Here is a 14,389-nt window from a genome sequence, read left to right as displayed (position 1 = left end):
ATCTTTATCAGTTTTAGTGACAAGACATAGAGTATTTCTTTGCACATAGAAGGCACCTTTTGAATGAATCTGCCTCTCCTCAATCCCCAGTCTTCCTGGTTGTCATTCAGCAATCCCTGATATTCTCATTCATGTTTATGTCTCTCTGCTTTGTATTAGTTCATTCCCTCAGCCTAGAGTAGCCTTTTTCTTTATCTCTGTTATCCCAAATTCTTATTTAATGTATAGCTCAGAGATCACTATTGGTGGGAAATACCTCTTTTACCTTCTCCACATCCTAAATAAAATTCTCTCAGATAGGTTCCCACTGTACTCAGAATATCCTTTTCCACCTATTTTGCTCCTTGTACATAGACAGAAACTTCTATAAAGTATTAGTCCAGAGTTTCTCAACCTAGGTGCTGTTGACATTTTGGACTGGATGACTCTTTGTCATGTGCATTGTACGATGTTTATCACCATCTTGACCTCTACCCACAAGATGCCAATAGTACCCAAACCCTCCCTGCAGTCATGGCCATCAAAAATGTCTCCTGGGGGGCAAACTTACCTAAGGTTAGGAACCATTGTTCTAGATCAAACCTTTACATTTACTAGTCTTTGTCTCATGCCCACCAAATAGCCACTGAATTCAACATAATTGAATTGTTCTTATTTGTCCCTTGAGGGTTTGATTGTAGTTGACAAGGGGAAAATAATAAAGGAAAAATGTTAAAAAAAAAAAAAAAAGGAAATAAGATGTTCTAAACATGCTGTCATTTGGGAAATCTTGTGAGCATCATTATTTTCTAATTTTAGATTTATCAGTCAAACCTGAGTGGATGCAGAATGGATTCTCCCCATTCAAAGGTTACCCAGACTTTTCTCATATCTAGGATTTTGTTATGCAAAAGTTGTCTTTTGTTTTCTGTTCTCTCAAGTGTTCAGATTTGGTGAAGCGAATATACAATTGAGCCATTAAGAGTCGTTAACTACATTGATTTATCTTTTTCTTTCTGTTTCTCTTTCATTAATGATACATAGTGATTTGTCTCCAGAGATTTATTTTTTTATCCTTTAGGAAAAAAAAATCTCATATTTTATTTCTTACAAAGAGTTGTTTTGTGACATGAAGACTCATCAAAGTAATAATTACATTTGGTTTGTCTGCATTGAACTGTCTGTCATGTGTAACCATTTGAGCCTGGCACGTATGCGTCTTTCTGCATTTGTACTACACTTTTTCAAGTTACTTATCATCTGAGATGATTCGTTAGTGAGTATAAGCTACTTTTGGCACTCTCTGCCTTTAACTTTCCTGGCTACATAACAAGATTGTTTATAATTTTCTAGCTGTCCCCAAGCAAAATAATGATGATGCTATTTGTATTTTTATTTGTAAAAATTGCTAAAAACAATTGTTAAAAGACATCACTTGTCATTAAACTTGATGTTTATCTGTATACTCCATCTGCACCGGCAATTTCTGTATTTATTCACAAATACCCAACTCCTACTTTAGATGAAGGGGATGAATTTAAGAGGTTCAAATGCATCCAAATGTTTGGATCTTTATCTGAACATTATCTGAATGATCTGGGCTTCCTGGATCTTGAATCCCAAATATTGTGCTAGAAATTAGAGAGCAACCTCTCTCATTAGACTTCCTGAATTTAAGAAAACTAGCTAATTCAGGGGAAACTGGAACATGCAAGGAACTTCTGTATGTGGGCTTCTGGTATTTAGTTAAAGTGACAACAGACACCTTGTCACTTGGTTTTGTTTAGCATGACATATTTTGGCCCCAGAAAGAATCTTAATTTAAGATCCATTTGAGAATCTGCAATCCACAAATGGGGAAACCCTGGTCAAGAGGCATTAAGTAGTTTGCACTTAAAAAAAAAAAGATGAAAATCAAGTGTAAAAGAAAACAACTTAAAAATACTTTCTACTCCTCCAACTTGACTCTCCAGACTCAGGCTGACATTTGACAATCTCTGAGATTTTATAATAAGACACTTACCATTTCATTTGATTTTGCCCCAGCAGATATAAAGATGTAATTTTAACCTAAACACAAAATAATGGCAAAAAAATTTGGCAAAAATGTCTGTTTATTGCTTCCAATATGTAGTATCCTGTAGCATGCTTCCTTGACATTTTGATGTTCACTTCCCTAGTTGTGTCTCCCAATTCATGACCTCAAGTGATGCCATAAGGAATATCTATACAGCTGAACCTCTACAGACCTCTGGAAAGGAATGGGGGGGTGCTGCAGGTCAAAGTGTATATGCTCAGTTTATTTCATTAAGTATTCACAGACTGCTTTCCAGATTGGCTGTTCTGGTTTCTGCACCTGCCAGTGTGTCTCTACACCCCTTACCAATACTTACTAAGTTTTGTGATTTGAATGACTATAAAGTAACATGATTATTCATTATAATATGAATTTATCTGATGACTTCCTAATGAGTTTGGATCTCTCTTTTCAGAATTAGTATTTGAACTTTCTCTTTTGCGAATTGCCTATTTTAATATTTTCTACCTTTAAAACATTTGCATTTCTGTCTTTCATTAAAAGGGGGAGTTCTTTGTATATTAAAGGTAGTAATGGTGTGTTTATTTTAGATATTTCACATACCCTTCTCCAGTCTCTTTATATGTCTGTTAACTTTGTTAACATTTTCTCTTACTAGAAAAATTCTTAAGATGTTTTTCTCATCTTTACTAAGTTGAGAAATATTTCCAAAGATATTCATGAACATTTTCTTCTGATAACTTAATGGTACTACATCAATTGTTTTTTTATAATCTTTATGGAGTATGATCTTGCATTTTGCATAAGGTAAAGAACTGTATCTAGTTTTTCACTATAGAAGGTGACTATTTTCCCAACACCATGTATTAAACAATCTATCTTGTCCCCTTTGCTTTGAAGCACCATCTTTATCACACATATCTTTGCATGACATAAATTTCTTTGTATAAATAGGTTTATTTATAAGCTATACATTCTGTTTCATTTACATTTTTTCTTCCTGCACAATACTGTTTGTCTTATTATAACCATGTAACATACCTTAATATGTGGTGAAGTAATTCAACCTAATCCAGCCTTGGTTCTCTTTTTTCAAAACTGACATAATTACATATAGAGCATTATTATTATATATTAACATTAAAAGGCATTTTATCAATTTTCTAAAAACAGTAGCTGAAAATTTTTATTGTTTCCTTTGAATTTGTAGAACAATTTGGGAAGAATTAACATCATTATCATGATATATTGCATCCTCTATATAAATAGTTTATCATTTTTTATTCAAAATTTCTCCTATGATTCTGTAAACGTCTTCTTTGTTTAGATGGTAGCTAAAAGTTATGGCATTATCATAAAGAGCATTTATCTTCTAATTGGTTATTTCTAGTAAAGCCTAGTTCTTGATGGGTGAGCAGGACTTGGAATGGTAGAGATGGGCAAAGAGCATTCTAGTCAGAGGGACAAATCTTAGTGAAAACCCACAGCCTCCAAAGATTAGAAGATATATTGGGAATAGGAAGAATTTCATTTGTCTAGAGTCAAAGTTCTCTGGAAAGAGCTATTGGAGAATATGGATAAAGCAAGAGGTAGAAGGACATCGATGGCCCGTTCACCAGTTTAGTTTTCAGAGGTCGTATAACATGCTAGTTGAAAGCAGGGGCTCTCAAGTCAAACTGCCCATATCCCGACTCTGTCACTTATTAGTTGGGGGATGCTGAGTCTCTCTGTGCTTTAGTTTCCTCATTGGTAAATGGGGATTATGATGGTGCTGACCTCATTAGAGTTAAGTGAAAATTAAATCAGTCAAGACATGCAACATCTGGTGTGGAATAAGCATTCAATAAATGTTAACTTTTATGATTATTGTTGATGTTATTATTTTAAAATGAGAAATCATTAAAGATTTTGATGTGATTTGCCCAATGTCAGGAAACAGGTGAGATATATAGTAGAGAGTAGAGACTTAGGTTTCCTGATTTCAAGCATAGGAGTGGGCTTTTAACATGTTGTAGAAACAAATAAATGTATTAAAAACAACTTTGTAAAAACTGGCCATTTATTACAATGCTTTAAAGGGCCCACTAATATCAAAAGTATGAAGGCTATAGTGCTCTTAATGAATGAACTGGTATAATAATAAACCCAAATGCTGTCTGCATACATTTGAAAACAGAAATGATGTTTGTGTACCCAAGCATGGAATGTACTAAAATACCATAAAAACATTGTAAAACTTCCTTGTTCTGACAAGTAAAGATGATGCACTTATGTTTTAAAAAGTCTATTTGAATATGCCACTATGTATTATATTATGAAGAAAAATAAATTTTTAATCAAACATTTACTTTAAACCATAGAAAAGATTTCAATGGCAACTTAAGCAGTTTGATGACCTCTTGGAAACTGAGAATGGAGCAATAAAAAAGGATTCAAAGTGAGGTTTATTCATGCTTAACAATATTACCACATCGTTAAAATTAAACTAATATTGGAGACCTTTACAGAAGGTGGCATATCAAGAAAAACTGGCTAGCACTGACTAGCTATGGAACAGGTTCTGTAATTTTAATTTTAAAAAATGTTATTATTTTATTTTTTTTTTAGCTTTTCTAATGAGTACTGGAAACATGGGCATGATTAACTTATATTTTACCATAACACCCCATATTCACTTACATATGAATTATCTTAGGTAATTCATCAAGAGATCGATAATGAGAGAATCTCTTTTTCTTTTTAAGTAAGCATCACAATTTGTCCCTTTCCAGCCCCCGCCCCCCAGTTTATTTCTTGCGTGTTAGATCTGTCTTCCAGTTGGCTTGTAGATTACAGGCCTCTTTGAGGACAGGAAATAGGCCTTACAAACATTGGCTTCACCAGAAGGCACTGCATGGGATAGTTATGTGGTAAATCCTCAATAAGAAAAAGCAGTGGCTTGGGCCAAAGAGGGTTGTGATGATTTGTGTTCAGTGAGAAATGACTAATGTTTTTGATTGAAGAGGATTTAATTTAGTTCAACATCCAGACAGTACAGGAATCACAGAAAGTATGTGGGTCAGTGTAGGGAGTAGTTAGTGGCAATTGATTTGCAGATTTATCAGATTAGGCTTTGAGTTGTATGAACTAGATGGTACATCATCTCACTAGGTCTAACATTCCCCTAGAAACCACTGAGTATAAATTCCACCAATGCCTCTTTCTTTGCTTTCAGACCACTCAAATTCCACCTAACCTACCCCCACCCTCCCTTATGCACACACAATATTAATCCTTTTTTTTTTTTTTTTTGGTTGTTCCTCCTGAAACATTGATAAAGTGTTGAAAGCCTGAATGGTTTGCTTTGAACAGAACAGCACAAATTCATACACAAAAGCTGCTCCCCCTGAATTCCCTCTGGGCCTAATTCTAGGACCTCTATTCTCTGGGTAATAACTCTAATTTAGTTAACAGCTAGGATAGAAATAGAAAGAAAAAAAATTCAGATAAAACAACCACCTCCCTAAAACCTATCTTTTAATGGATTTGAAGTCTGAAGTCCAAGGCCAACTTTTTTATTCCATTCTTTTTCATATTCTACTTCCTTCGTTACTCTCAGCAGGAAATATAAACCGTGTGTACACAAAAAAAATACATATAATTTGGCCTTTACTTTAAACTTGTTTCTCTTGGTCTAAAACTTATTTAAATTTTAACTCAAGGTAACAACAAATGTTTAGAATTTTCCAAGCAGCACACCATGCTGTTTCAAAGATGTATAGAATAATAATAATATTTCAAAAATTTCAACTAGGAAATTTATACCCAAGACTTGGGCATTTTAATTGCTAGAGTTTTAAAAATGATTCATTTCCAAACTCAAACTGACCAAAAAAAAAAAAAAAAAAAGAAAAGAAAAGGAAAAATTGAAGAAATGAATATAGTCCATTGATAAATGCCTTTGTTGTAAACAGAGAAAATAGACCCTTAGTCTGCCTTGGCTCTAGTATTTAGCAGTTGGCATCTAATTAATTAGTTATCAGGGGTGGAATCCCACAGAGAAGCAGTTCCCTTTTCTCCTGATTATGGATTGAATTTTGATGGTAAAATTGTTGGTTGTGCCCCTCCGTAGTGACAGATTTTGTGTGATTAATGTCTCTAGTATTATTTTTCCTTTGTCCCTTTCACACAAAAGATGCCACAAAATCAGAATTACCAATCAAAATGTAGCTTTCATGCACTCTCCCCAAACACCCTCCATCTTCTCTTGTTATGGTTGATCTTTAGCTTAGTGTATTTGAAAATTAAGAACAAAAGGAAAGACCAGAAAGGTGCTCTATTTACTACTGCCAGTTCAATTTAAATTATGGCTGCATAATTCTGAGCTTCACTAGGTTTTTACACAGACAAGATCACTTGCAGAGTTCATTAAATGTATTATACTTGTTTTAACAAAATGCCATTCAACAAAACACTGTTTTCTATAATTGACCTAAACATTTAGGCATTTAACTGTGGTTCTGTACATTGCTGTTTGTCAACGCCCTCAAGCAAATACACCTGATTAACAAACATTTGCTCAAAACAAAACAAATTAAAAACCCCAACCATTTGCTCAAATGCATGAGTAAGATACATTTTTTATATAGTTAATATAAATATAACCTCATTATGCACTTAGCTGATAAATTTGTTAGACTGGTTTAGTTGCATGCAAGGTAAAGAGACCTATTCAAGTCACCTTAAAAACAGTAGCTAACAGACAGACTGGTATGTTTAGGAAGCTCCTTGTTTTACTATCATAGCTTCTGTGTTCTTTGGCCCTTGTTTCATTTCCCTGTAAACTAACTTCCTCTGCTTTTTTTTTTTTTTTTTTTTAGCGGTACGTGGGCCTCTCACTGTTGTGGCCTCTCCCACTGCGGAGCACAGGCTCCGGACGTGCAGGCCCAGCAGCCATGGTTCACGGGCCCAGCCGCTCCGCGGCATGTGGGATCTTCCCGGATCGGGGCACGGACCTGCGTCCCCTGCATCTGCAAACAGACTCTCAACCACTGTGCCACCAGGGAAGCCCCTTCCTCTGCTTTTGTACATTGTTCTCTGCTCCCACCTATCTTTGCTATCCACATGGACCATCATTATCATTTCTGGGTTATTCTCTGCCTTAACTCTATCAGGCTGCTCAATCTCTAAGCTTCTCAAAACCAACTGCTCAGGAGAAGATTCTTACTGGTTCATCTCACTTTGTAAAATGAGCCTTCCGTGATGAGAGGTTAGTTAACAGGATGGTGGATTTAACTGCCCTTGAGTTATGGCTCATTCTTGGTCTAATCATTTAGGTCCAAGAGACACATCATCATGTAGGATAAAACATGGCTTCCTTAGCCAACTCTTTAGAGCTGTGTGGGTAAGAGACATCCCCTTAGAAGAGGGATCCTAATATGGATGGTGCTATCGACTAAATATTTGTGTCCTCCTGCAAATTCATATGTTGAAGCCTGATTCCCAATGTGATAGTATTTGGAGATGATGGGGCTTTTAGGAGATCATAAAGGTGGAGCCCTCATGAATGGGATTAGTGACCTTATGAGAAGAGACACAAGAGAACTTGCTTATGTTTTTTTCTCTGCTTTCTGCCATGTGAGCATTAAATGGCCATCTGCAAACTAGAAAGTGGGCCTCCCCATACACTGGAGAACCAAGAGACTTCCTAATGGACAGGATCTGGGCTGTGAGTAAAGTATGATTGGCTTTAGAAGAACTGAGTTTTTATTAATTGAGGTAGGAAAACTGCATGAGGTATAGAGTAGTTGAGGGGTGGTGGTTTATTAGAAGCTCAGTTTGGAATATGTTAAAGTTCAGCTGCCTGTTAAACATTCAGGTGCAAATATCTTACAGAAAGTTGGATATTTAGGTCTGGAGCTCAGGGGAGAGTTCCAGGCTGGTGATATAAATTTGGTGACCATCAGCATACAGGTGGTAACTAAAACTAGGAGACCAGTGAGATCACCTAGGGACTGATGTTAGTTAGTAAAGATAGTGGATTAGTTGATGTGGAGCACATCAACATTTAAAAGTAGAGAAATGAATGAGAAAAGGAGACTGAGAGAGAGTGTGTAAGAAAATGAGAGAAAAACTTGTTGATTGTGGTATCCCAAGAGACACATTTTAAGAGAATGTTCAATTGAATTGAATGCTGCTGACACATAAAGTAAGATGTAGACAAAGAAAAAATGACCATTGAATTTAGTAATCTGGAGTTTATATTAGTCAGCTTGGGCTGCCATAACAAACCCCAGACTGGGTAGATTAAACCACAGTTTTGTTTTGTTTTTTCTCACAGTTCTTGAGGCTAGAAGTCATAAATCGAGGTGCTGGTAGGGTTGGTTTTACCTGAGACCTCTCTCTTTGGCTTACAGATAGAGCCTACTTGCTATGTCCTCATATAGCCTGTGTGCTCTCACACTATTAGTAGCTCCTTATAAGGACACTAGTCACCTTGGATTGGGGCCCCACCCTTCTGATCTCATTTAACCTTGATTACTTCCTTAAGTTTTTATCTCCAAATACAGTCACATTGTTGGTTAGGACTTCAACATATGGATTTTGGCAGGGTCCTGCAATTCAGTCCACAAGAGAGGTTATTGATGAATTGATAGCTATAAGTTTGGTGACATGGGATTCTGTTAAAGAGAACCTGACTTGAGTGGCTTCAAGAAAGAATGGAGGAGAGAATGAGAGACAGTGGATAGAGACAGCATCTGCAAGGAATTCTGCCATTAAGGGAAGTCTAGAAGTAGGGATGGACATGGAGAGAGAATTGGAAGGAAGGGAGAGATTTTACACATGTACAAATACATATATATTTATTTTATATAAATTTATTATATATATTGCTACTTATATAAAGCTAGGAAGAAAAGATACAGCTGATGTTTGTTTATCTCGGGTGAGCTGCCTCTTGTGTTGGAGAATTTCCTGCTTTTATTCTGTCTTGACACTGGAGGGACCAACAGAGCTGCTGAAGGCTACAGAGAAGCTGAGATGAGGGCTGGGAGGTCAGTGGAGGATAAGTGATGGGTTTTATAATTCTTTCGAGTATTTCAAATGTATGTTATTTATAGGACACTTTAAGACATTATAATATACATATATGTTAATTGATTTATAATGTAGCATTTATTGGTATAAACATCGCTCTTTTGCTTTTTTGTTATTGGGGATCCTAAATGATGAACATTTTTGAAATGTTTGTATAGGTTGTTTGTTACCTATAGTCACTAGAACTCAAATGTAAATAATTGCCTTACGTTCAGGTGCTTAAATTGTATTCATTCATGATGGGTAATGAATACATCAGTATTTGATTTACTCAATTGATTACATATCGTTGGAGAATTCCAAACTAATGTTGCTGTGTGCCACTATTTTTTTTTTTTTTTTTTTTTTTTTTTTTTTTTTTGTGGTACGCGGGTCTCTCACTGTTGTGGCCTCTCCCGTTGCGGAGCACAGGCTCTGGACGTGCAGGCTCAGTGGCCATGGCTCACGGGCCCAGCCACTCCGTGGCATGTGGGATCCTCCCAGACCGGGGCATGAACCCGTGTCCCCTGCATCGGCAGGTGGACTCTCAACCACTGCGCCACCAGGGAAGCCCTGTGTGCCACTTTTTATACTACTCCGAAGGGAAGGGAAGTGTCTGCTTACCTGGAGCTGGATACTGACTGTTCTCCATGAGTGCTCCTCTCTGGATGTAAAGTGCTTTTGTAACACAGTATATGAAGAAAACCATTGAATTTGGAGTCAGCAAACCCAGATCTGCATTTTACCAGACTTATAGCTCTGTTTATCTTGCTATATCTCTTGCCTTCAGGTTTCACATGTATACAACAGAGATAATATTACACATTATTATAAATATTATTTGAAACTGTGCTTGTCTGACCCACACTTAGGCCAACTTTTCCCTGAAATGAAACCAACCTTAACATATGTGGGTCTCAGCATTCTAGACCCATTTGTCAATAATATGGTCTGGGATTTCCTGTGAATTACTGGTCATCTCAAGAATGTAAACCAAGGTCCTCAAAGTGGAAGTTGCCATTTAAAAGAAAAAGGAAAAGCAAAAAGCTCAGTGCTTACTTTATGAACAGAGATCTAATGGGGATCAGAGATTTTAGCCTTAAAGTTCCAATAAAGAAATATAGAAAGGCCAGTCTTGAAATTTATGGTAGACCTATAAAGACAAAGTAAGCCAGAGACTTCAGCTAATTCTACAACTGTAGGGCAGGAAACCTGGACAGTTTTGACATTGGTTTTGCCATCTTACAAAACTACACTAGCAGATTTAGAAGAAATTGAATGAAATCAATTTTACTCTTGCTTTTATAGACAAAAGAGCACTTGGCAGGGCGAAAAAAATCCCTGGGAGGGCTTCCCTGGTGGTGCAGTGGTTGAGAGTTCGCCTGTCGATGCAGGGGACACGGGTTCGTGCCCCGGTCCGGGAAGATCCCACGTGCCACGGAGCGGCTGGGCCGGTGAGCCATGGCCGCTGAGCCTGCGTGTCCGGAGCCTGTGCTCCACAACGGGAGAGGCCACAACAGTGAGAGACCCGCGTACCACAAAAAAAAAAAAAAAAAAAAAAAAATCCCTGGGAAAATGCTATATAACAAAGACAATTGTATTGTGATTTATCCCTCCTTCAGTTTTTGGTTATAGAAATAGGTAACTACAGAGGAAAAAAGCAGAACATAAAGTTATTTTAGAGAATGAAATTATTCAGGTGTTTCTATTATTCCATCATTATTTTTTAGCAAGTTGCAATGCATCGTTTCTTAATCAGTTAGGTAGCTCAAATATATGCTTTATTCTCATATACAGAATAAACGTCTTCCTACAAATAATAGGCAAAGCTGATTAGCAATTTATCACTCATATTTAGGTCAGAAGCCACCTCTATTGAGCTCTCTACCTTGTGAATATAACCTACTCTATGAGTGTTATTGAGTCTTCTTTCAACAGCCACACCTTTTTAAAAGGTGAGGTTAGTGTATTGTCACAGAGCCCAAGGCTTCTTGTTTCTCTTTCTCAAAAGGGTTGGAAGCATTGCACTGCATTTCTTCATAGGGTTTTGTTAAAGAATAATTGTGTCTTTGAAAAATGAAAAATTTGGAATGTTTGAAAAGATGGATAAATCTAGAGGTTTCTGGCTTATATGTGAATGACAAGGAAGAACATGCTGTATGTTGATGAATGTTAGAATATTAAGTTATAACTAGATAAGTCATTCCTCTAAGTTCTATTTATGGAACACAATTTCACACACTTGTGCCATGCACTTGGGGATACAGTGATGAATACAGTGATTGTAATGAGTATAGTGGTGTCTATTAGAGCAGTGGTCTTAAATAAGGGCTCTGTGTACCTTGGGATCTTGTAGACTTCCATAGTAGATAAGAGGGACTGGAGAGTTCTACAGATACCAGTGTCTGGACAGTTTACTTCATCTGCACATTTTCTTAAAATTAACCAGCATGAGATGGAATATCCCCTCTCCCCATTCATAGTAGCCATTCTTCCATGTTACAAGAGACTCTATGGTTTTGCCTGGAGGTGTAAGACCTCCCAGGTACCAAACAATAACAGGAAAATGAATAAAAACTATGTAACAAATTCCTTTGCAAGTCTGGTGGCTTTCAATTATTTGCTTAATAAAAAAATGAATAAAATCTGATTGAGTTGAAGACTGATGGATCATAAGAAGTATTTTTAGATGGTAAATCACCATGTAATTTTTGTTATGAAACTCAAAAGATGGGTCTATGAATTGAGTCTCCCAAATCTCTTTCATTCCCAACTACTTATTTACAGTAACATGTTTTCTCAGTTCTAGATCTAAAATCAAAGACAATAATGAAAAATAGCAGGGAAAATCTTGATGGTGAACCCTGTTATTTTATCAATAATTAGCATTCATTCACGACACATGAACCTAGGGAAATCATAGATTAAAACATCTCAGTCTGGGACTTCCCTGGTGGTGCAGTGGTTGAGAATCCACATGGGTTCGAACCCTGGTCCAGGGAGATCCCACATGCTGTGGAGCAACTAAGCCCGTGCACCACAACTACTGAGCCTGCACTCTAGAGCCAGTGAGCCACAACTACTGAGCCAGTGTTCTGCAACTACTGAAGCCCGTGTGCCTAGAACCCGTGCTCCACAGCAAGAGAAGCTCCCATGATGAGAAGCCTGCACACAGCAATGAAGACCCAACGCAGCCAGAAAAAACAAAACAAAAAAACAAAAAAAACTCAGTCCATCTCATTGTGGATATTTGTACAATAACATTTCCCCTTTATTTATTTATTTATTTATTTATTTTGTGGTACGCGGTCCTCTCACTGCTGTGGCCTCTCCCGTTGCAGAGCACAGGCTCCGGACATGCAGGCTCATTGGCCATGGTTCACGGGCCCAGCCGCTCTGCGGCATGTGGGATCCTCCCGGACCGGTGCACGAACCCGTGTTCCCTGCATCGGCAGGCAGACTCTCAACCACTGCACCACCAGGAAAGCCCCTCCCCTTTTATTTTAATCAAAGTTTATAAATTAATCACCTTATTTGGTTATTGAACATTATTAGTAATTGTAATGATACCTCAATACAGAAGAAAAAAATAATGTAATATATATTTACAGTTCATGGAAATTTAAAAATAAATTTCAACTTATCTACATATTTTTGTAGGCTATTAGGCAATGAATAAAAGACTTTCGCTTATAAAATATTACATTAGGATTAAAATCTGCAAAAAAACAGAAGTGTAATTTTGAGTTTAAGGATAGATAATGGAATGATTTATAATGAATGTTGGGGGTTGTCAAATTGCTGTTATTTGGGTTCCACTGTATATGTTTAAAAGGTACATTATAATACACACAAATTACACACTTTGCAACTATATAAATGCATGATGAAAATTTTGGATGCCATCTTAAAATTGTGTGAGGTTTATACGGATTTACAAATTATTTAAGGGGGTTCAAGAGCAAAAGATTAGAAGACCACCACCAGAAAGAAAACACAGACAAATGAATAATCAGTTTTCATACATGTGATGGGGTTTAGGGTAAGGAGTTAGCCACATTGAGTGTAAGAGTGCATTGGCATGGCGCAAAGCCCCATATTTACAGGGTAAGGGACAGTCTCTTAATAGAGGTGGTGAGAGGGATTTTGCTAATAAGTGGGTGGGTACGGTGGGGGAAAAGGGAAATTGTTCCAGGCAGGCAGCATCAGGACCAGAAACTTAAAGTAGAGACAAAGAAGATATCTTGTTCTAGGTTCTAGAAATACCTGAATGTAACCAGGATTGAGAATATGAGTTGCTAAAGGAGAAAAAGGATGTAGAAGGGGGAATGGGAGGGGTTTTCCCCATTAATTTGAAAGCTGAAGTTTATTCATACACCACTAGGGTCTACCTTTCTAAGGGAGTTATGAATGATTGGTTTGAATTATAATTTTCCATTTTTCATTTACAGCAAGGATTGCAAACATTTTCTGTAAAAGGCAGGATAGTAAATATTTTAGATATCAAATTCTGCTGCAACTACTCAACTCTGCTCCTAAAGCCTGAAAGCAGCAATAGGCAATATGTAAATGAATGAACAAAGCACTGTTTTAATAAAACTTTATTTACATACATTAAGTTTTGAATTTCATATAATATTCACATGTCACAAGGTATTATTTCTGTGTGTGTGTGTGCTTGTTTTTGTTCCAACTTTTTAAAAATGTGTAAATCATTCTTAGTTCACAGATTGTACAAAACTGGCAGTGGGCAGCATTTGGTCCATGGTCTTAGTTTGCTCACCCTGGATTTAAAGTCTGAGCTCCGGCTACATGGAGCCTCATGATTCCAACTTTTTTCTTCCCTCTTAACATCAGAGTTGCATAAGAACCAGGACTCTGTGGCACGTAAGTTTGTTTTTCATTTTAAAAGACTTGAGTCTTATTTACTTATTGGGGCTTCTGTATAGGAAAGCAATACTGAAGTCCTTCTGCATTGTAGAAGAAATCTACTGAAAGACTTTATTCTCCTTAACCACTTACATTTTGAATTAAACAGCTTTTTATTTTATGTAGTCAGCATCTAAAATTTTATCTGAGCATTTAAAAATGTATTTGAACAATACAATATAATGGAATGACCTGGGCTTCAAAGTCAATGACTAGAGTTTGATTCTTATCTCTACTACTTAGTCTTTGGGCAAATTACATCATGTCACTGGGCCTCAGTTTCCTTGTGGGTAATAATAGATGTGATAATAATAGGTTTTCTTTGTTGGGTTGTTGTGAGAGTCAAGACAATGGATGCAAAATGCAGAGCATGTGCCACATGATAAA

This window comes from Mesoplodon bidens (genome assembly GCF_964165515.1).
Source record: "Mesoplodon bidens genome assembly, chromosome: 3".
Classification (NCBI taxonomy): domain Eukaryota; kingdom Metazoa; phylum Chordata; class Mammalia; order Artiodactyla; family Ziphiidae; genus Mesoplodon; species Mesoplodon bidens.
This window is presented reverse-complemented; position numbering follows the sequence as displayed.